The 24,164-nt window shown below is 42.2% G+C and overlaps 1 protein-coding gene and 1 non-coding gene across 2 annotated transcripts in view; both read left to right on the top strand.

The window, feature by feature from the left end:
• RAB30 (RAB30, member RAS oncogene family) overlaps window positions 1–24,164 on the top strand; it is a 97,128-nt gene that overhangs the window by 14,376 nt on the left and 58,588 nt on the right. The window lies entirely within an intron of this gene.
• Window positions 16,719–16,853, top strand: LOC116477542 (small nucleolar RNA SNORA70). The gene has a single exon (XR_004250509.1). It is a non-coding gene; the product is annotated as a small nucleolar RNA SNORA70 (small nucleolar RNA).

Raw genomic sequence — 24,164 nt, 5'->3', positions numbered from 1 at the left:
GTGAAGTTGTGATTGTCCTAGGAAAGCTAGGGATAATGGTCACTTTCCATCTGGGCCATTTTGGGGCCACTACTAGCATTTGGGCAACTATCTCTTACCTTTTCTTCCCTTTCCTCTCCCTCAACCCAACGCCCAGTTTCTGATTTTGTTGCAGAGAGCTATTTTAATTAGCCATGTTAAATGTTAATTGTTTTGGCAGACAAAAGAAACTTGAATAAGCTTTTCCTTCCAAAACTCAAGAACTTTGCTTTCTAAGAGCTAACATTGGAAAGAATGTTTCTGGCCTGGAAAATTTAGGTAACAACCTGAAAAGGAATTCATGTCCTACAGGAATTGGAAGTGGGGTAGAGAGCTCCATTTCTTTTGAGAGAGATTAAAATATATACTTCTATCTGAAATAGTAATAAGAATCTATTTATTTTTTCATCTTTTTGCTAACAGCCTCAAAATATGAATGATTAAATTCAAAATAGATTTAGCACTAAAAAAAAAAACTCTCAAGTGATCTGGATTTTAAAACATTTCTGAGATATCAGACAGACAATTTTGCTGAGTAAGAAGATCCTTAGTGTAACATTTAAGCCTGTCCCTTTGAAGTGACAAAATTTCTACCTTCTGAGGAGCTATAGCTGTATAACTCAAGATTCCAAATTCAGTGATACAAATCTGTACTTATTGTTACTGCTGTGGAACTGTCCTTTTTTTGACTATTACCTGCCACAAATTGCTTGGTCTTAGAATTCTGCATGCTTTTTGCTTTTAAAATTATGGTCAGGAAGCAAAATGGCATGTTTGCAAGTATAGTAAGTTATTTTCTTTCTGTAAATTTATAATAATATTACTGGCAAACTTTTTTTTAGTTGATGACCTGCCAAGCACTATGTTAACATGTTATATCATTTAATTTTGGCAAAAATCACATGAGAAAACTGAATCTCTGAAAACTTAAGTAGCATGCTTAAGATCATATGACTAGCTAAGAGGCAGATCCAGGACCAGAAATCAAGACTGTCTTACTGCAGAGCCTGTGCTGTGTGATATTTCTGCTGGACAATTTGCAATTTTATGTGGAAACTGATTCATTTTTTCACCTTATAATCTTGAAAGCTGAGTCCTTTTTTACTTGATAAGTATTTATTGAGAGCCCATCACATGTCAGGCACCTTGAGAAGTATAGAGATGGTTGAAACACATCTTTATGATTAAGGCATTCACCTAGCAGCATTATTCACCATAGCCAAAAGATGGAAGCAACCCAAGTGCCCACTGATGGATGAATGGATAAACAATATGTGGTATTTACATACAGTGGAATATTACTCAGCTTTAAAAACGAATGAAGTTGTGACACATGCCACAACATGGATGACCTTGAAGACCTTATGCTAAGTGAAATAAAAGCCAGTCACAAAAAAACACATATTGTATGATTTCAATTATATGAGATATTTAGAGTAGTCAGATACAAAGAAACATAAAGTAAAATGGTGGTTACCAGGAGCTGGGGGCACGAGAGAAGTGGGAAGCTGTTTAGTGGGTGTAGAGTTTCCGTTTTACAAGATGAAAAAGTTCTATAGATTGGTTGCACATCAGTGTGAATATACTTCACGTTATTGAACTGTATACTTAGAAATTGTTAAGATGGTAAATTTTATGTTATGTATATCTAAAAAACCAAACAGATACACTTTATGTCTTAGTCCATTTGTGCTGCTATAACAAAATATCTGAGACTGAGTAATTTGTAAACAACAGACATTTATTTCTCACAGTTCTGGAGGCTGGAAAGTCCAAGATCCAGGTGCCGGCAGGCTTGGTATCTGCTGAAGGATACTCTCTGCTTTTCTACTCTTGTGCCCTTTGGATGGTGCCTTGTTCCTGCATCCTCCAAAGGATGTGTGGTCACATGGTGGAAGGGACAGAAGGACAACTCACCCCTTCAAGCCCTTTTTGTAAGGTGCTAATCCCTTCATAAGGTTGGAGCACTCGTGGCCTAATTACCTCCTAAAGTTCCCACCTCTAAATACAGATGCATTGGGGATTAAGTTTCAACATGAATTTTGAAAGGGACACAAACCATTCAAATCATAGCACTCCTTTACTACTTGGTAGAAAGTGATCAGTGAGACAGGAAGGACTGAGAAGTAATAAGTGTTAGAAATGGCTTCCAAGACAGGGTAGATCTGGCTGCGCAGCAGAAGATGGATAAAATTCGTGTGTCAATGAGGAAGGTGAGAAGGGCAACTCAGGGGAAGGGAACAGTGAGCAAAGTTATAGACATGCTTTAAAGTCCAGTCCTTGCAAGGAACAAATCTCCAAGTTCATGGTTCTGTAATTGTGGGTGTCCCAGCCATCTTTGCTGTGGTCAGAGACCTAAAAGCAAAGTCTAAACCAGGTTCATGAAGTTGTGGTGTGCTGGACAGGTACTCATTCATGATTCATTCAGTAAACATTTACATAGTGCCAGGTGATATGCTAGGCACTTTATGTATGGTGGCAGATTTAATAACCCTAACAACTTTGGAGCTATTAATAGCTCCAATTAACAGATGCAGATGCAGAAATTGTGACTCAGAGAGAGGAAGTAACCTGTCCAAAATCATATGACGGGTAGGTGGCAGGAGCAAGACTTTTCCTATAGAGCCCATGCTGTGTCCACTAAGCCACACGCTTCTTCTTGCAGGTGAGTGCCAGGTGATGTCTGCTTTTGAACTACAGTCAGAATGGCACCTGGCCGCCACCACTTGCCATCTTCTTGCTGCTTTTGAGGGTACCTTACATTTCTGAGGCTCAGCTTTCTTTTCTTTTTCTTTTTTCTTTTTTGTTTTTGAGACAAGGTCTCATTCTGTTGCCCAAGCTGGAGTGCAGTGGCATGATCACGACTCACTGCAGCCTTAACCTCCCATGCTCAATCAATCTGCCCACCTCAGCCTCCTGAGTAGCTGGGGCTACAGATGCACACCACCAAATCTGGCTGATTTTTGTATTTTTTTTTTCGTAGACACAGGGTCTCATTCTGTTGCCCAGGTTGGTCTGAAACTCTTGGGCTCAAGTGATCCTTCCTCCTTGGCCTCTCCAGTAACTAGGACTGCAGGTGTGTACCACCATGCATGGCCTCAACTTTTTTTGTTGTTGTTGTTGTTAATGTTGTTTTTCCTAGCCACCTAGATGACTAGGGACAGGCTCAGCTTCCTTGTCTGTGAAATGAAGGCTTGTATTAGACCGGGTTATTTCTAAAGTTTCTCCCAGATCTAAAAACCTAATTTATTCATTCATCAAACACTAATTTTTCTATTATATATCAGATACTGTGCTCATGGGTAGTAGCAATCAAGATTTGGCAGCACACTGTTTTTGACTATAAGGAGATGGTAGGCTAAAGAAAGAGAGGTAAAAGAAGTGATTATCATACAGTCTGGTCATAATGCTGGCAGTGTACATAGAGATAACTATTGGAGCATAGAGGAGGGGCACCTGACCCTGTCTAGGATGAGAGGATGTTAAGAGGAAATGACTCCAGGAAGATAATGAAGAAGACCACAAGAACCTCATCCTTCCTGTTGTCCCTATGGTCATAAGCATGTTATTTATTTATTTATTTACAGAGTCTCCCTCTGTCTGTCACCCAGGCTGGAATGTAGTGAAATAGTCTCGGCTCACTGCAACCTCTGTCTCCCAGGTTCAAGCGTTTCTCCTGCCTCAACCTCCTGAGTAGCTGGGATTACAGGCATACGCTATCACTCCTGGCTAATTTTTTTATTTTTAGTAGAGACGGGGTTTTGTCATGTTGGCCATGCTGATCTCAGGCTCCTGACCTCAAGTGATCCACTCACCTTGGCCTCCCAAAGTGCTGGGATTACAGGCATAAACCATAACACTTGGCCACTTATTTATTAAAGTCATTAAACTTTGGCAAACTTTTTATTTTAAGTCTCGTGGAAAATTTAGTCATATATGACAGTTAAGTGCCCAGCAATATGCCAAATATCTATAAGGTTTAGAATCTCTTCCTGATTAGAGAAAGATTATAAGTTTAAAAAGGGACCTGTTGGTTAGATTTTTTTTTTTGAAGGCATTTAGGAAGCATAGAGCAGATTAGTAAGAGACTCAAGGGTCCAGAGTTATTGGAGATGCTCGCAACTAAAGTCACAGATGGTTATGCTTCAAAAAAGCAAGTGAAATTGCCAAGACACTGGGTAATACATGTGATTTTCTCAAAATTACTAAGTACCTCTGAGTTACTAAAGATTAGAATTACTAAATATACAATTTCAATACTAAGAAATTGAAGTGGAGGTTGAAGGGCAAAAGTTAGGCACTAACCATTAATTGAGCAGCTGTGCTCTGCCCTTTGCATTTATAATTTTATTTGATCCTCCCCACAATCCTGTAATGTAGATGTTCTTATCCTTGCTTTATAAGTACAAAAACTGAGGCTCAGAGAGGTCGTGACTTGCTTAAGGTCACAGCTGGAAGGAGACTAAACAGTGGTTTAAGGCTCCTTCCTCTACTTCATGCTCCTTCAAAACACTAGAGTTTCTATTTCTGGAGGAACCACACCAGGGTACAGGGCATAGACGCCTCCCTTCCATCTATGGAGCCCAGGAAATTCATGATAGTTGGGGGAGGCCAGCTCTGCAACTTTTCTAACACACTGAAGGACAGCTCCAGTTCCCTGTGTCTTCCCTCTGAGGTGGTAGATCACCAGCTCACAGGGAAAATTTTTTTACTAAAACATTAATATATTAATATTGCCTTGCACCCCACTTTCTCTTTTCCCAGGCGATGTATGAGTGTTTGATCTTGGCAATTTGTCTTTTAGAAGTGGCTCATAAAAATCATCTGAGAGAATGCTGATTGAGATCAGCTAGGTTTGTAGTGGATCCCTTCTCCCTCCCCAACAAAGGAAAACTTCAGCTCCAGATCCATTTGCTCCAGATTCTATCTTTGCAGCTCTGAGAGACCTTGTCACCTGGTTCTTAGAGGCCTGGAACTATAAGATTATGACAGGATCACATGGAAGGCTTAGCACTTCTAATCTTCTGCCTCAGGCTCCTTCTTCTCTCACGGTCCCCTGTGGGCACAGTGTCTTGTCAGGGAATGTTTTCCCAGCTGGCTTTGGAGGCCGGCCAGACATCTCTCTCAGGGCCTTTAGCCCATGCTGTTAAGTTCCCACACATGGCTGCATGCAACATGGAAAACTAGCTTCCAACATGGGTTGATGAATTATGGTAGTGGGGAAAAGTCTCCTCTAGCCAGGTCATTTCTCTTCCCTGGTATTTCATAGTTTGGGCTATAGCGAAATGGATAGAGGATCCGAGGTCAGGAGATCAGAGCTCAAGTCTTGGCTCAAGTCACAAATCCTGGGGCTGTGAGCACTTGATCTGTTTGAGCCTGTTTTTATTGCTGAAAAGGAAGGACTGATGACAATCCCAGCTTCATGCTGCTGTTCTGAGTCACATAACTCAATATATAGTATAAATGGGTTTTATAACAAGCCTGTAGCGTGTTTTACAGATGCCAGAGGTTGTTCTTAAAGACCAAATTTGGCTCAAAGAGAAATGTTTCTGGAAATTGAGCAGGAGGCCTGCTCTGTCATCACTGGTCTCCAGTTCCTGGCAAACCTGATTATTGCTCAAGGAGGCATTTGTGGCATCATTCTCCTGTTTATTTTTGTAATCTCATTTATAGTATTGTAAATGCTACCAGAAGCTTTGGTGATTGTTGAATATTTATCTTTGAAAACTCTAGCCAGGGTTGTACACTCATACCCAGAACTATTTACCCCAGAGTAATTATTTGAATTCTTAGAGCTATGTGTGATTCATTTTCCAATAAATTCTGGGACAGCAGAGCTGGCTATGTATGATAAATGAGGTGTATCTCACTTGCTAGATGAGAACTCCTGAGGGTATCTTAGTAGGTAAACCCTACGTCAGGGCTATTACAACTTCATACATGCTTCTGAGAATGAAATGAGAGTGGGGAAGAGGGTTTTTTTTTTTTTTACTGTAAGTGCTTTATGAGTTTAAAGCTAGAAGCCCTTGGAAAGTGAAAAGGGTCTTTCGTGGACTGTCATCAGTTTGTTGGAATTATTACCCTGTTCTGACAAATTTTCTAGGTGTTCCCTAGACACTTAGGGATCGTTGCTTACTTCTACCTTCTTGCCGCTTCAAATGATAGCTCTTCATTCTTCCTGGCTGTGTTAGAACTCTTTAAGTTATGGACGGAAGCAACCCAACTCTAACTGGAGTAAAGAGAGAATGTGTGGGAAGGATACTGAGGTATTTTATGTAAACATGAAAAGAACAGGTACAGCTGGAACCAGGAGGTTTTAGAGCAGGTAACTTCCCTACCAGTCCCCAAATTTCAGTGGCTCAATACAAGCGAAGTTTATTTCTTGTGTGTACAGCAGTTCAACATGGTTATTCCTGGCTAGGCTGCCTTTAATGTTTTGGGCACCCAGGCTCCTTCCATCTTGTGACTCCTCTGTTCTTAGAGCTTTCTCCTTTTAACCTGCAGATGGAGAAGGAGATGGAAGGATCTGACATGGAAGGATTCCATGGGCCAGGTCTGAAAGTGGCTTATATCACTTGTGTCCTCAATCTATCGATTATAATTTAGTTTGTGACCCCATAATTTAGTTGTGACCCAGTAACAACTGAGAAAGGCCTGTTTGCCCAGGAAGAAAACAAAATAGGTTTGGTGAGCACCTAGCTAGTTTGAACCACACAGGGACTCAAAAGCTGTTAAGAGACAGAGTCTCGCTCCATTGCCCAGGCTGCAGTACAGTGGTGTGATCTCGGTTCACTGCAACCTTTCCAACCCTTATTACCACAGCCACACCAAGTGATTGCATTTCATGGAATCTATGTCACCATCATTTCTAACATGTACAACTATTTTATGTACCACTGAGAAAAAGAAAATGAGGTTCCTAATAAACTATCACAAAATGCTAAGATGCCATTATAAAATGCATCCTAGTTTCCAACCAGTCAAAAATGTAAGAAAAAGTATTTTTAGAATTGATGAAGGACCGTATTTATGACTTTAAAACAAAGCTCTGGGCCGGGCGCGGTGGCTCACGCTTGTAATCCCAGCACTTTGGGAGGCCGAGGCGGGCGGATCACGAGGTCAGGAGATCGAGAGCACGGTGAAACCCCGTCTCTACTAAAAATACAAAAAATTAGCCGGGCGTGGTGGCGGGCACCTGTAGTCCCAGCTACTCGGAGAGGCTGAGGCAGGAGAATGGCGTGAACCCAGGAGGCGGAGCTTGCAGTGAGCTGAGATCGCGCCACTGCACTCCAGCCTGGGTGAAAGAGCGAGACTCCATCTCAAAAAAAAAAAAAAAAAAACAAAGCTCTGTAATTTCATGCCTTGGTACCACTGCTCATTTAGTTTTTTCAGTCCATTTAAAAAATACTTGCAGGCCAGGTAACAATGAATAAAACAAATTCTGCTTCTGCCTTCTTAACTCTTACTGCCTCTCCCCTTTTCATTTTTAGCGATCCCCTCTCCTCCTTTTCCATCATCCTGTTGTTATGAAGTACCTGTTGTGTGCCAGACAGTCTGTTGAACAATAGGGCTCAAGAAGGAATATGATGGTTCTTATAGAACCTCAAGGTTCTTACAGTGTGGGTAGTAAGGGGAGCAGGGCGTTGAGAGACGATCATGCAAACAAATGAGTAAATAAAGGGATTCAGGTCCTGTTATTAAAGTCTTTTTTTTTTTTTTTTTTAAGACATGGTCTCGCTCTGTTGCCCAGGTTGGAGTGCAGTGGCTCAATCATGGCTCAGGGAAGCCTCAACCTCCCAGGCTCAAGCAGTCCTCAGCCTCCCAAGTAACTGAGGCTACAGGCATGCACGACCATGCCCAGCTAATTTTAATTTTTTATTTTTGGTAGAGACGAGGTCTCCCTATGTTGCCCAGACTGGTCTCAAACTCTTAGGCTCAAGTGATCCTCTCACCGTAGCCTCCCAAAGCACTGGGATTATAGGAATGAGCCACCATGCCTGGCCCCATTATTAAAATCTCTGTAGGGTACTGTGGGCCCCAAAAGGAAGGGGAATGGCCAATTCTACTTTGAGGAGTGAGAATAGTTGTACCATTCTTATTCTTACTGTTAAAATGATTGTACACTATTAAAAGAGTAATAGTCTCTGGATAATTAATGTGTAGTTATTTCCAAAGATGCCTGATAATAATCAATAAGTAGGCCAAGGTGTTTTCCAAAGCCTATTTGAATCACCTCAAATTTTCTATTGAACTTTACCTTCAAAAGGCACATGTTCCAGCCTGGGCAACACAGTGAGACCCTGTCTCTACAAAGAATTAAAAAAAAAATTAACCAGGCATGGTGACGTATACGTTGTAGTCTCAGCTACTTGGGAGGCTGAAATGAGAAGATTGCTTGAGCCCTGGAGGTTGAGGCTGTAGTGAGCTGTGATCACGCCACTGTACCCCAGCCTGGGCAACAGAGTGAGACCCTGTCTCAAAAAAAAAAAAAAACCGTCCCCCCCCCGCCGCACTCCCCGCCTCCTCCCCCAAAAAAACCAGGCACATGTTGGCCTCCTTTTTTTTGTTTGTTTGTTTGATATGGAGTCTCGCTTTGTTGCCAGGCTGGAGTGCAGTGGCGCGATCTTGGCTCACTGCAACCTCCGCCTCCCAGGTTCAAGCGATTCTCCTGCCTCAGCCTCCTGAGAAGCTGGGACTACAGGTGCATGCCATGACACCAAGCTAATTTTTGTATTTTTAGTAGAGACGGGGGTTTCACCATGTTGGCCAGGATGGTCTTGATCTCTTGACCTCATGATCCTCCTGCCTTTTCCTCCCAAAGTGCTGGGATTACAGGTGTGAGCCACCACCCCCAGCATCTTTTTGCAAACATTAATAAATAGTTTGCAAGGACTTTTATAGATACAAAACAAGGCGATATCAGATTTATCTTATTTTAGAGGCAGTCTGCCCTTCTTTACATTAATTATCTACCTACTTTAAAAAGATTCTTTTTAACCATGTGGTTCTTTTTTTTTTTTTTTTTTTTTTGAGACGGAGTCTTGCTCTGTCACCCAGGCTGGAGTGCAGTGGCACAATCTTGGCTCACTGCAAGCACCGCCTCCCAGGTTCACGCCATTCTCCTGCCTCAGCCTCTCCAAGTAGCTGGGACTACAGGCGCCCGCCACCACGCCCGGCTAATTTTTTGTATTTTTTTTTAGTAGAGACGGGGTTTCACCGTGGTCTCGATCTCCTGACCTCGTGATCTGCCCGCCTCGGCCTCCCAAAGTGCTGGGATTACAAGCGTGAGCCACCACGCCCGGCCCAACCATGTGGTTCTTTTTCGAGCTTGAGTGGATGCTCCAGCTCACATGCTCCAGCAGGGAGAAGGGCAGAGCATCTAAGATGGGTGGAGTGCAGCCACTCAGGGCCATGCTGGGGCCCAGCAGCAGGGCTTACAGCAATGGAATTTGGAGAGACGGTGGGTAAGGCTGTTTGGGTCTGGAATCAGCGAGCAGCCACGACAGGACCTTTCCTTAGAGGTTGCAGAGCTCAGACCGCATGAACCTAGTGCAGGCTCCTTACCTCTCAAACAGGGATGCAGACTAACATTAAACTCATTTTGATTGGCTAGACAATCCTAAGGTTGGGAAGTAAAGAGATTTTTTTTGAGGTTCATAGAAAGGTCAGCAGAAGGGCCAATGTTTGTCTACCTCCTCTGGCTATTGGAAAAAGAAAAAGCTTACCTACTGAGTCAGGGAAAGAATCCAAATTTAAACTGTTTGTCTCTCTTCTGGTTTATGAAGAGCTTAGAAATGAGCATTATGATATTCAGGGTTTGGTTTTTTTTTGAGACAGGGTCTCACTGTTGCCCAGGCTGAGTGCAGTGGTGTTATCACGGCTCACTGCAGCCTTGACTTCCTGGGCTCAAGTGATTCTCCCACCTCAGCCTCCTGGGTATCTGGGACTACAGGCATGTGCCACCACATTTGGCTAATTTCTTACTTTTTTAGGATTTCACTATGTTGCCCAGGCTGGTCTCGAACTGCTGGTCTTAAGCGATCCTCCTGCCTCGGCCTCTAAGTGCTGGGATTAGAGGTGGGATTTTTTTTTTTTTAAACCTTCTAGGCCAGCATGTCTAGAGCAGGGTGCTTGGGGAGAGGGTGAGATTTGTGACTCCCTGTCATTACTGGGCATACGGGGCCTTGTGGAGAGAAGTGAGCATCATTTTATTTTTTGTAGAGACAGGGTCTTGCTATGTTGCTCAGGCTGATCTCAAACTCCTGGCCTCAAGCCATCCTCTTATCTCCCAAAGTGTTGGGATTACAGGTATGAGCCAGCATGCCCAGCCCCAAGTTGCTTCCTTAGAGGAAAGGAGAAAAGGCAGAATCTCTAGATCAACTTTGTGATTTATAAGTAACAGTATGACAATGAAGTGTGTGGTTGGAGTATATTGTACTTGTAAATGGAGATGCTCTACTGAGGGATGGTGGAAAAGCACCCTCAGCCCTTTTCAGAACTCATTGTTAGCAATCAAAAAGAGGAAGACTGAAAGAAAAAAAACATCCTTTGAAATCAGCAAGAGGTTTACACATAGCAGTGATTTATGGGTGAACAGAGGAGGATTATTAAAAGAATAATTGCTGGCTGTTTATTTTGGGAAAGTATGTGTAGTCAAGAGTCGAGGCAGGGAGCTTTATTTCTTCTTTTACCTTGCTCTGTCTTCCATTAGTGTTAATAGGATCATATATTCAAGACTTTCCTTGGCTTGTTGCCCTGACATAAATATTTGAATTCCTTATTTTGGTATCATGTATTTTTAACAACAATAGAGGGAAAAAGAAATAATGTTGTGAGCTAAATTATTCTATATGCCTTATTGTGGATGGAATTTATTCTCTTGGGTCCATGGCTGTTAAGATGATCAGTTTAGATGATCTGTGCTTCTGATAGCTCTTTCTAGATAGTTTTATAATTTGCCCAAGGGGTTTGTTCAGGGGATGGCTACATGTATTTTTTATTTGGTGGAACAAGGTGAGTTTTAATCCTGGTTATCTGAGCTCCAGGCCTTTCCAGGTGCCACTGTCATCCAAAAGGCCAATAAAGTAGATTGTTCCTCTCATTGTGGCATCCACCCTGGGGGCATTTATTAGGCAGTCACTTGATACATATTGATCCACCTTGCCCCCTTGGTAGAGGATTTAGTTCTTAGGGTTGCTGCTGCAGAATTCATTTATTCAGTTAGCAAATCGCAGTTGAGTTCCTGTTGTGCCTTCGGTATTGTTTCAGACTTGGTACTGCTCTGCGTGAAGAGCCGGAATCAGACAATTCAAGGAAACCCGGCAGAATTAGAATGCTAAAATGTCAGGGTTTAAAGGGACTTTAGAGATAATCTAATCCAGAGGCAGCAAGCTTTTTCTATTAAAAGGTCCAGAAAGTAAATATATTAGGCTTTGGGGGCCACATATGATCTCTGATGCATATTGTTCTTTGTTTTTACAATCATTAAAAAATGTAAAAATTGTTTGGGTGCTGTGGCTCACAGCTGTAATCCCAGCACTTTGGCAGGCTGAGTGGGGAGGATCACTTGAAGCCAGGAGTTCGAGACCAGCTTGGGCAACAAAGTGAGACCTCCCATCTCTATAAAATAAAAATAAATTAGCTGGGTATGGTGGTACACACCTGTAGTTGTAGCTACTCAGGAGACTAAGGTGGGGAGATGGCTTGAACCCAGGAGTTCAGGGATGCAGTGAGCTATGATCACGCCACTGCACTGAAGTCTGGGCAATAGAGTGAGACCCTGTCTCTTAAAAAAAAAGTAAAAATTATTCTAAGCTGGGGGTAGAGATATAGGCTGGATTTGGCCTATGAGCCATAGTTTGCCAACCCCTGATCTAATAGATTCCTTTCATTCTACCAATGAGGAAACTGAAGGCCAAAGGGTGAAATACCCCCCCAGCCCTTTTTCTAAGTGGTGACACTTAGAAAAGAATCCCTAGAGGTCAGGCCTACACCTCAGAGTGTCCACTTACCTTGCATATGTATAGTTTTGGTCCCGAGGGAAGTATGAATCTTAATTTTAAGACACTGGGTGCCTATCACTTTCCAGGACTGTGTTTGGGATTAAGGATGCACAATTTGGTACAATAAAGCCTTAGCTCTCAGTCGGCTTAGTATATCCCATATATGCCTGGGTAAGTAATGAGGTTAAAGGAAGTAAAATGAAAGATTCAGGCAACTACTGAAAAAAGGTGATTTATTTAGCAGTTGCTTTGTTTCACCAGTTTATCTGAGCAGTGTCATTGAGACATATATGAAACCATGTAAGATCAATCATAGAGCCTTTTAATATTCCAGAGCTTGAAGAGATTTTCGGATCACTTAGCTATAACCTCTCATTTAACAAATGAAGAGCATAAAACCCAGAGATTTTAAGTTACTTACTCTGGGTCACACAGCTAATTGTTAGAATCTCAGGGTGGATTTTGGATACCTAGTATAACCACTCAGATAATAACAAAGATTAATAATTATACATTTACCTAAAGTTACTATAATATGTATAGTCATATACATAATCTCAGTTCTCAATGTAATAGGCTTACCATACCCATTTTACAGCTGAAGAGACAAAACCTGTACAGGTTAAGTCAATTTTGTCCAAAGCCACCAAGCCAATAAGTGGTAGAGTCAGGATCTAGGCTCAAGTGCTTAACCATGGCAAGGCTGTTTATTGCAGTTTGACTAAGTGCTTGGATTGTGCTTCTCCATTCATTTGTGACCTCCTGGTGGGCAGTGGGCATGCCCTTTTCATCTGTGTTTTCCTACTCTGGGCTTGGCATATACAATTTGTTCAATAAATGTTTACAGAGCTGGGTGTGGTAGCTCATGCCTGTAATCCCAGCACTTTGGGAGGTCAAGGCAGGAGTGTCATTTTAGCTCAAGAGTTCGAGACCAGCTTGGGCAAGATGGCAAGATCTTATCTCTAGGAAAAAAAATATATATATGGGCACAGTTGTGGATGCCTGTAGTTTTAGTTGCTTGGGAGGCTGGGTGACAAAGCGAGACCTCGTCTGTATAAAAAAAAAATGTTTACAGAATAAATGAATAAATGAATAAATGAGTTAATCTACCCTTCCTTAAACAGTTGACACTTCTGGTGATGAGTGAATGGGAGTTCAGTGTCTGCGTTAGACCATGTCTAGGTCTGCTGATGGCTAGTCCTTTCATGAGATAGGCTAATGTGCAGATTTGGGCTAGGAAAGCCTATTGCCCTGCAGCTGTTTTTACAGTGCCCCTGAACATTTTTGAGAATTAATGTGTATAGTAGAATTCTCTTTGAACATCAAAGATTCCTTGAAGACCTGATAGCCTGCTTGGTTTCTCTGAATCTGATGAAGTTTGTAGAGATAACTGGAAGATTCTCTCTGTATGTGGTACCTTCCTTTTGCACAGCCATTTTAATTTAAAGCTGTAGTTTCAAACTATATTCTGAAGCATCCTGGGGTTTGTGGGCTAGAGAATCAAGGAATTCTGTAAGAAAAATGAGGCATGGATTTGGCTTTGAGCCCAGTAATACCTAAAACAAATTCTTTGCTGCATTTATTTTTCAGTTCTGATGAACGAGAACAACCAACTCATTAAATGTACAGTACCTGGCAATATTTTCTTCTCTTTCCTATATAAGTTGAATGTTTTTCTCATCTGACAGTGGTAATACATGGGATTGCTCTACTGGACTTTTTCGAAGTCAAAGATCTTTGAACAGACTTGTAGTGATAGTTCTAAAAGAAAAATCTTCCTACCTGGATTACTGTTTTTTATATAGAGAATGGGCTTTGTTTGCCATTCACTCTAAGTGGAATTTTTCTGTATGGCATAATAAAGCTGAAGTCATTAGATTTTAGTTCAGAAAGCCATATCCTTTGAACCTAGGCCACTGGGTTTGTTCACGTAAGTTAATATACAGCGTTAATAATTGCTGCATATCACTTGAGGGAAAATCCAAATTAAATAAAGAAGGCTTTCATTAGGTTGTGAATAAACAGATTTAGCTTATATTGGTAAGATTCTTTAGGGATTTTCAGGGGATAGAGATGAATACAATATACCCTTCTCATTTGCAGGTGTTTGAGAAATCTCTTAAAACAGAGAAACACAGGAATATTTGTTTTCCAACAAAAAATAATTCAAAGACCTGTCCATGTTTCTTGCCAAAGCTTTGTTCTTTTCAAGTCCCATCCAACCCTATGCAAATTTTTTTTCTGATTATATTAGGAAGAAAACCTTAATGGTTGCTTGCTGTTAACACCTACCTTTAAACATTTCTTAACTATTAATGAGTCTTTCATTTAACGATATCATAATATAACCCTGGTTTACTGCACTTTATATCTACTTCCCTCCCCACTCAGCAGTAGTAGTGTTTCCTCCAGTAAAAAGGGTCAGGGGGTGGGAGATGGAAAGGATCTGTTCACTGCACGGTAGCTTGCTGTGTTATGGGGTAAATAGAGGTGTGTGGTTTTTTTTCTATCTAATTTTTTATTTTGAAAAATTTAAAACAAACATATTTGTACAAAGGACAACCAAAAAACTCTTTACTTAGGTTTGCCAATTGCTAACATTTTGCCACATTTGATTTATCTTTCTTTACAAATGCATATTTACACTAGGGGCTAGGGCAGACATCATGATCCTTTATCTCTAAATATATCAGTATTCTCCTAAGTGTAAGGGGGATATTCTTCTTCACAATACCATTATCATGCCTTAGAAATTTAACGTTGATTCCATAATGTCGTCTAATATAGAGTCCATATTTAAATTTTGCCTTTGATCAGCTAGCTGATAAACAAATCATGTCAAAACTTAGTGGCTTAAAACAACTACAGTTTATTAGTGCTCATAATTCCATGGGCCAGTTGGGTGGTTCTTCTAATGTGGATTAGGCTCAGCTGATCAACTGGGCTCCTTTATACCTCTGGAGTCAGCTGCTGGACTGACTAGGAACTGGCTGGTCTAAGTCGGCCTCAGTTTGGATGGCTTTTCTTTGCTCTAGAGGGGTCTCCCATCCTCCAGCAGGCTAGAACAGGCTTGTTTCCATGGCTTATGGGAAGGTTCTAAGAGAGAGTGGAAGAGTGCAAAGCCTTTTAAGGCCTAGGCTTGGAATTGGCACAGCATCACTTCTGCAATCTTTTGGTCAAAACAAGTCACACGCTCCTCTTGATGGGTATAACTGCAAAGTCATATTGCTCAAAGGCATGGATACAGGGGCATGAACAATCACAGCCATTTTTGCAATCTATCATGTCCCTATTGTCCAAATACCATTAATAATAATGTTAATGTTGTAATGTTAATCATTATAACTGTCGGTTTGTTTTTAATCCAGGATCCAAACAAGATTACACATTAAATGTAGTTGTTTTGCCTCTTTAGTCTCTTTAAATCTATAGGAGTCTCCCCGCTTATTTGTGTTTCATGATATTTTTAAGATTCCAAGTCTGTTTTCTTAACAATATCTCACAATCTGAATTTGTATAATTATTTCTGCATGATTATATACAGGTTAAATATTTTGGGCAAGAATTCTAAAGCTGAGGTTGTATATTTCCCATACCATCACAAAAGGAGGCACATCATTTTAGTTTGTCCAGATCATTAGTGATGCTAAGTGGAATCACTGGCTAAAGTTGGGGCTGCCAGATTTTGCAGTTACGAAGGTGCCATTTCCTAGAGAAAGATTTGTGGGTTTTTTTGTTTTTGTTTTTTTTTGGAGATGGAGTCTCGCTCTGTCGCCCAGGCTGGAGTGCAGTGGTGCGATCTTGGCTCACTGCAACCTCTGCCTCCTGGGTTCAAACAATTCTCCTGCCTCAGCCTCCTGAGTAGCTAGGATTACAGGTGTGTGCCACCACACCTGGCTAATTTTTTATATATTTTTTTAGTAGAGATGGGGTTTCACCGTGTTGCCCAGACTGGTGTTGAACTCCTGAGCTCAGGCAATCCACCCACCTTGGCCTCCCAAAGTGCTAGGATTACAGGCATGAGCCACTGCAACTGGCCTAGATTTGTTTTAAGTCTCAACATTTGGTGTTAGCATTCTTCCAATCACATTATTCATTAGATACCTACTGTATATCTAGTCTGATTTAGTGCTATGGGGATCTAAAAGAATGGTAAGGAGTGTTCCCTGTCTGAAGGAAGATATAGTTTTCTTGAGTTACTCTTTTAAAAACTGAACAAATAGTAGAGGAGTGGTGATTCTAAGTTAAAAACTAATTTTTTTTTTTTTTTTGAGACAGAGTCTCATTCTGTTGCCCAGGCTGGCGTGCAGTGCTCACTGCAACCTCTGCCTCCCGGGTTCAAGCGATTCTCCTGCCTCAGCCTCCTGAGTAGCTGGGATTACAGGCGTGTGCCACCACACCTGTCTAATTTCTGTATTTTTACTAGAGACAGGGTTTCACCATGTTGGCCAGGCTGGTCTCACACTTCTAGCCTCAAGCAAAATCTACCCAGCTCAGTCTCCTAAAGTGCTGGGATTATAGGCATGAGCCACCGCACATGGCCTAGGTTAAAAACTTTTTAAAAAAAGTTTTAAAGTTAAAAAGTTTATAAAAACTTTTTTTTCAGCTTAATAAAGTTCACAAACTGAACACATCAGGGTAACCAGTGTCCAGATTAAGAAACAGAACATAACCAACATCTCGGTGAGACTGATTTTTCTGCAGCCAATTAAGCCAACCTAGTTCCTTTCCTCTTTGGGGCCTGGTGTGCAATAGCTGCAAACAGCAGCTTCCTTAGTAGTGTATGCAGCCTGTTTCTTGTATGGGTTGCTCTAAGGGACCTTGGAGACAGCCCTTTCTAACATATGTTTATGTCTCTGACCTTGTACTGTCCCCAGTTTAGGCTCCAGACAGTGGAGGTGCCTTTGGAAAGCCTCAAGGAGCCTTGGTCAGGGTTCACACTGGCCAAGTCGTCTTGTCTATCCACACCAAACTACAGAACCAGGAGCATGTGATTGAGGCCCTCCACAGGGCCAAGTTCAAGTTCCCTGGTCACCAGAAGATCCATATCTGAAAGAAGTGGGGCTTTACAAAGTTCGATGCAGATGATTTTTTATTTTTTTTTTGAGACAGAGTTTTGGTCTGTCTCCCAGGCTGAAGTACAGTGATGTGATCTCAGCTCACTGCAACTTCCACCTCCTGGGTTCAAGCAATACTCCTGCCTCAGCCTCCCGAGTAGCTGGGACTACAGGCACACGCAACCACGCCCAGCTAATTTTTGTATTTTTTTGGTAGAGATGGGGTTTCACCATGCTGGCCAGGGTGGTCTCAAACTTCTGGCCTCAAGTCATTTGCCCACTTTGGCCTCCCAAACTACTGGGATTACAGGTGTGAGCCACTGTGCCCAGCCAGTGCAGATGAATTTGAAGACATGGTGGCTCTGGTATGAGAAGTGGCTCATCCCGGATGGCTGTGGGGTCAAATACATCCCCAGTCATGGCCTTCTGGGCAAGTGGCAGGCCCTGCATTCACGAAGGCTTCCACTGTGCTGCTCCCTCCTAATGCCCCCCAATAAATCCTACTTCCTGTCCAGAAAAAAAGGATTCTGATTTTTAACTGCATAGAACTTATATCCAAATGGTAGTTGTCCTTTTCAATGCCAAGTTAGGAGTAATCCAAGAAAATCAATATTATTTTCAGTTCAAAATAGTGTTATTCAATTTTTTTTTTTTTTTTTTTTTTTTGAGACAGAATTTCGCTCTTGTTGCCCAGGCTGGAGTGCCAATGGCACACTCTCGGCTCACTGCAACCTCCGCCTCCCAGGTTCAAGCGATTCTCCTGCCTCAGCCTCCTGAGTAGCTGGAATTACAGGTGTCCACCACCACACCCAGCTAATTTTGTATTTTTAGTAGAGATGGGCTTTCTCCATGTTGGTCAGGCTGGTCTCGAACTCCCGAACTCATCAGGTGATCCACCCACCTCAGCCTCCCAAAGTGCTGGGATTACAGGTCTGAGCCACTGCACCCAGCCCAAAATAGTGTTATTCAATGTGATCACTCTCTGTACTGTATTCAAGGTTGATTCAGAGTAACTTTTCACCATGTCCATTTGTCAAAATCTCTTTTCTTTCATTTCTGTCTTAGAGCAGAAGGTGACTTATTTCCCAAGGGTAGCCTTTCACTTGTGTGTTGTATCCTATCCCCTCTTGACGTGCTGGAGTCTGGTCCTCTTGTTTCTTTCTTACATCTTCTCCATCTATCTTCTGTCTTCAACTTTTCCTTTTCTTTTGGCTCCTGCTCCTCACCTTATACTCTTATTAACAGTCTTGCTGCTTCTCCTCATCAGACTACTTACTTTTCTTACCCTTTCCCTCCTTTTACTGCCAAACTTCTTAAAAGACTGCCTCCTCTTCCTCTTTAACCCATTCATCCAGTTGCCCTTTGAAACTTGATTTCTTTCCCCACAGTTCCAGAGAAGTCCATTGACAAACTCCTACTTATTAAGTCGGCCATTTTTTCAGCCTTTCTTCTTTTTGATTTCTGCTTCCTATGGAAGTCTTACTCATCTTTTCTTTGAGACCACCTCCTTTCTCAGCTTCCATTGTTGTGTGCTCTTAGTTCTCTGCTTACTGCTCAGAGCTCTCCTCTAAGAGTTTTGACTTCCCCAAGAATTTTGACTTCCTCAGGCTGGAGTACAGTGGCGTGATCTTGGCTAGCTGAAGCCTCAACATTCCAGGCTCAAGTGATCCTCCCACCTCAGCCTCCCAAGTAGCTGGGACCACAGACACATGCCACCATACCTGACTAATTTTTGTATTTTTTGTAGAGATGGGGTTTTGCCATGTTGCCCAGGCTGGTCTCAAACTCCTGAGCTCAAGGTATCTGCCCGCCTTGGCGTCCCAATGTGCTGGGACTACAGTCAGGAGCCACTGCGCTTAGCTGAGAAAGGCATTTCTTAGGACTTTTTATCATGGACTAAGTGTTGTTATGTTGGCAGTTTATTTGCAGTTTGAAGATTGTGGTGTTAATGGCAAACTTTCAATTAAATTGATGTACGTTTTCTGTAACCCTAGTTTCTTGATGTTGTGCCTAGCAGGAACTCAAGAAATATTCATTGGAATCATTCATTCAGTTATTTATTTATATGTTCAATAAATATTTACTAAATGACTAGTTGGTGAAATGAATTGTTTGTTAATTCAACAGTAGGTAACTTTTTTTCAAATTATCTAAATATGGTTTTCTTTGTCTTTTTCTTTCAACTTTGTCGAAGTTTGTTTTTTCCTAATTTGGGCAATTACTAATTAATTATATGACTCTTGGATAAGTTACTTTACCTTTAGAAATCAATTTTCTGATTTTTACAATGGAATAATAATAGTGGCTACTTTCTGGGTTGTTGTAAGGATTGGATTTTTTTAAATGCACATAGCACATGCCTAGCATATAGTTATGGATCTGTAGTAATAGATGTTAGCTATTTTTCTTCTTCTTTTTTTTTTTTTTTTTTTTGAGATGGAGTTTCTCTCTTGTCGCCCAGGCTGGAATGCAGTTGTGCAATCTTGTCTCACTGCAACCTCTGCCTCCCAGGTTCAAGTGATTCACCTGCCTTAGCCTCTCAAGTAGCTGGGATTACAGGCGCCCCCACCATGCCTGGCTAATTTTTGTATTTTTAGTAGAGACGGGGTTTCACCATGTTGGCCAGGCTGGTCTTGATCTCCCAACCTCAGGTGATCTGCCCGTCTCGGCCTCCCAAAGTGCTGGGATTACAGGTGTGCACCACTGCACCCAGCCTCATTATTATTCTTAATAGAATGTATCAGGTATAAGGCTTTGGTCCTCACAGTAAACATCTTGAGATAGGCATTGCTTTCCCCCTATTTCAAAGAAATAAACTGAGATTCAGAGGATTTAAATAATTTGCCAGAGGGCACAGCGCTAATCAATTGCAGATATAGGATATCCAGTTCTGTGGCCGGGCGCGGTGGCTCACGCTTGTAATCCCAGCACTTTGGGAGGCCGAGGCGGGCGGATCACGAGGTCAGGAGATTGAGACCACGGTGAAACCCCGTCTCTACTAAAAATACAAAAAATTAGCCGGGCGTGGTGGCGGGCGCCTGTAGTTCCAGCTACTCGGAGAGGCTGAGGCAGGAAAATGGCGTGAACCCGGGAGGCGGAGCTTGCAGTGAGCCGAGATTGTGCCACTGCACTCCAGCCTGGGCGACAGAGCAAGACTCCGTCTCAAAAAAAAAAAAAAAAAGGATATCCAGTTCCATAGCGTATGCCTTTTACCTACACCAAAAAGCATTTCAGCATCTTGTTTGACACTTAGGAATGAACTAGGAGTCACTTTATAGTGACTAAAATTAGCTAACGTTGTTCTCATTTGCCTTCTGAGAGGTAGGACATACCAAGGGAGTTCTGCCCTGTTGGAGAAACTCCAGTCCTGAAGGTTAGATTAATTAAAATTTTATCTTAAAACCACAGAATTCCAGAGTTTAGAAGGATTTTATGTAGCATTTTCCCTGTTCAATTACTGAATTCTCTCTCTAACCTTGTAGTCAAGGGGTCATCTGTTTTTTTCTTTAACCCTTCCAATGACAGAGAAGTCATCATTCACCCTCTCCCACTCTGACCACGAGACAGCCCTTCCTTATGTCAGTCTGAATTCCTTTCCTGTGTCTGTCTTCCGCACGTTGGTCCCAGTTTGGTCGTGATGGCCACATGGAGTAAGTGGAACCCCTGTTTCCTAAGGCATCCTTTCAGATTCTTGCACTTTAGTCTCTATCATAACCCCCAAACACTTTATCTTCACCAGAGTAGCAGCTCCAGGCCTTTAATTCCTAGCTTCCCCTTGAACAAACACAACTGGGGTCCACTTTTGTTTTCTTCTTAGTGTGATATAGTTGGCTATCTCACGACCATTTTGCTTCTCCTCCAGTCTCTTAATACGTGGTACCACTCTCTACCCAGTTGTTCAAGCTAGAAACCCAGGAGTTTGTTCCCTTCACCATTCACATACCATTCATCAGCAAGTATTTTCATTATTTTTTTAAAAATTCATTCGGCTGGGTCCAGTGGCTCATTCCTGTAATCCCAGCACTTTGGGAGGCCGAGGCGAGTGGATCACGTGAGGTCAGGAGTTCGAGACCAGCCTGGCCAACGTGGCGAAACCCTGTCTCTACTAAAAATACAAAAATTAACCAGGCATGATAGTGGGCGCCTGTAATCCCAGCTACTAGGGAGGCTGAGGCAGGAGAATTGCTTGAACCCAGGAGGCAGAGGTTGCAGTGAGCCGAGATCACACCACTGTAGTCCAGCCTGGGTAACAGAATAAGACTTCATCTCAAAAAAAAAAAAAAAAAAAAATCGTTTGTCTTTTTATTTTTTAAAATTGTAATTAAATTTCAAAATTTTTATTTATTTATTTTTTAAAAAACACTTAGTATCACCTCAAGTATTTTCTTTTTTATTCCCAAATATAAAATCCTCTCCCCTACCATTATCTTGGTCCAGGCCACCATTATCTCTCCCCTATTCCTAAGTCTTGGCCACTCCCTACACTCACTTCTCCACATAGCAGCCAGAATTATCTCTTTAAAGCGCAAATCAGATTACACTATTTCCCTGATTAAAACTCTTCTTTGATCTCCCATTGCCCTTTCGACAAAATTCAAAGTGTTTTCCATGATCAACAAGGCCCTGTGTCATCTCAACCGTTCTTTTCTTCCCTGTTGCTCACCCAGCCTTGGTCCCTGTTCTCCTTTATGTTCCTTGGACACGCCAAGCCTTTTCCAGTAGCCAACCCTTGCACTTCTTGTATCTATTGCCTGCGCTCTTTTCCTAGCTTTGCAAATGCCTGGCTCATTCTCATCTTTCAGGTCTCAGCTCACATCTCACTTTCTCAGAGAGGCCTGACCCCATTACTCCTCTAAGGCCCCATCTCATCATTCTGTAATTATCTATCTGCATTGTCATCTATCCTCATGAGAACATTACTTCTTTGGTGACTGGACCTACCTTACATTAACAGTTATATCCTCTGTAGGTGTCACAGTAGCTGGCTTATAGAAGGTGCTCAGTAACTATCTGAAGAATAAATGAATGGACTCATAATTGACTGAAAGGGTATTGGAGTCATATTAAAAATGAATTTGAGGCCGGGCCTGGTGGCTCATGCCTGTAATCCCAGCACTTTGGGAGGCCGAGGCGGGAAGATCACTTGAGGTCAAGAGTTCGAGACCAGCTCTGGCCAACATAATAAAACCCTGACTCCATTAAAAATACAAAAATTAGCTGGGCATGGTGGTGCCTGCCTGTATTGCCAGCTACTGGGGAGGCTGAAGCAGGAGAATTGTGTGAACCTGGGAGGTGGAGGTTGCAGTGAGCCAAGATGGCGCCACTGCACTCCAGCCTGGGAGATGGAGTGAGACTCCATCTCAAAAAAAAAAAAAGAATTTGAACCCGAGCTTTGCCACTTCCTATGTGACTTTGGGCAAATTATGCTATCTCTCTGGGCTTTAATTGCGCCATCTGTGTAATAGCAATTCTATCTACCTTACAGAATGTTGTGCTGGTCAGTTAAGATATTGGCTGTGAATGTACCCACCACAGTACCTGATACATATTAAGTATTCAGTCCACCACCAGTCAAAGCCTGGTGCTTAATTCTGAACATGCATAGAAGAGTTCTATCAAGTTTCAGCCTCATTAATGGAACTGTTTGTGTGTTGTGCCTGTGTGTGTGTGATCCATAAGATGCCTGTGACTTCCCTCAAGTAACACTTGCCTGGCTGGAAAGACGGTTCTAACCCAAGGTGTCAGCTGTTGCACTGAGTGATACTCAATCTGATTATCCAGAGGTGCCAAGCACAGAGCCTTCACTGGAGAGCTGAACACACACCCTAAAATTAAATTATCAGACCTAACATCGTGTGGCCCAGTCTGGTTGTCAAGATAGATGCTGTGTCTAGACAGTCATCTCCCTTGGGAAATCACAGTTGCTCAAAAAGAAGGCACGTGGTCTCCTGTTAAGAATACAAAACAGGCCTGTGAGCTGTTGAGGAAGAGGTTGCTGCTCGAGGTTGCATAGGCCTATGGAGCAGGGCTTGGGGAAAGAAGCTGTCTGCTTCTATACTCATGGGAGTCTCTGGATCATGGTGGTGGTCTTCTCCTTCACTCATGTCGGGACAACTGAGCCCATGGTGCATGGGAAGGTGGAGACATAGCTATCAGCTCTCCCAGAGCCAGTGATACTGTGCCTCCACTGAAGAGTGCTGGGAGGAATTGAAAGGCAAGTCTGGAATATGCATTACCTGCTGGGGAGGGGAGCAGAAATCTCCCTGCAACTTGCGTGCTTGGCATGATGATCTAGGTGGCTCCCTTCTGAAGGCTGTTAGGATGAGTGTTTTAAGGTGAGCACTCTAGAATTAGATAGACCTGGGTACCAATCCTGGTTATGCAGTTACCTTGATCAAATTATTGAATGTCTGAGCTGTAGTTTGCTCATTATTAAATGGAGGTAATAATGACCTGTATCTTATCTAGTTGCTGTGAGGATTAGATGATATGGTGCATGTAAAAATGTTAGCTTAGTGCCTGGCACATAGCCAGTGGTCAGTAAATGATCATTCTTTTTATTAGTCAGGATTTTGAGTTTAGTATTTCTTTTTCTTTTTTTCTTTTCTTTTTATTTTTTTCTGCTCTCTGCGAACAAAAAGTTTGATACTTCTGATGAGCCTCACCCACATTGAACTTTCAGTCTTGCTTCCCATCTTGCTAACTGTGTTCCTTAGACAAGTTATGGAACCTCTCTGAGTCAATGTTCTTATCTGTTACATGCAGTTTACAGTTCCCATCTCACAGTGAGGATGAAATGAGATCAGAGCACCTGATACATAGTAAGTGCTCAAAATACTTATTTCCTCCCACCTTGGTTCTCGAGTATCTGAAATACGGCCCCTTTAAGCTTGTTAAGATTCCTCACTAGCCTTGTATGCAGCTGTGGGCAGAGAGCTTTGGCAGAAGGAAAGACTTTTTGTTTTTTTTCTAAATGACTGTTTCATAATCTGTTGGCTCAAATCTGCTGCTGCCACACCCTGTGCCTCTCAGGGTCCCTGGGTCCTGTTGCAGTTATCATATGCCTCACCTTTAACCTAAATGACCC

Source organism: Hylobates moloch, unplaced genomic scaffold (assembly GCF_009828535.3).
Source record: "Hylobates moloch isolate HMO894 unplaced genomic scaffold, HMol_V3 SCAFFOLD_11, whole genome shotgun sequence".
NCBI lineage: Eukaryota > Metazoa > Chordata > Mammalia > Primates > Hylobatidae > Hylobates > Hylobates moloch.
The sequence above is the reverse complement of the archived record's forward strand: the minus strand, read 5'-3'. Positions and strand labels throughout refer to the sequence as shown.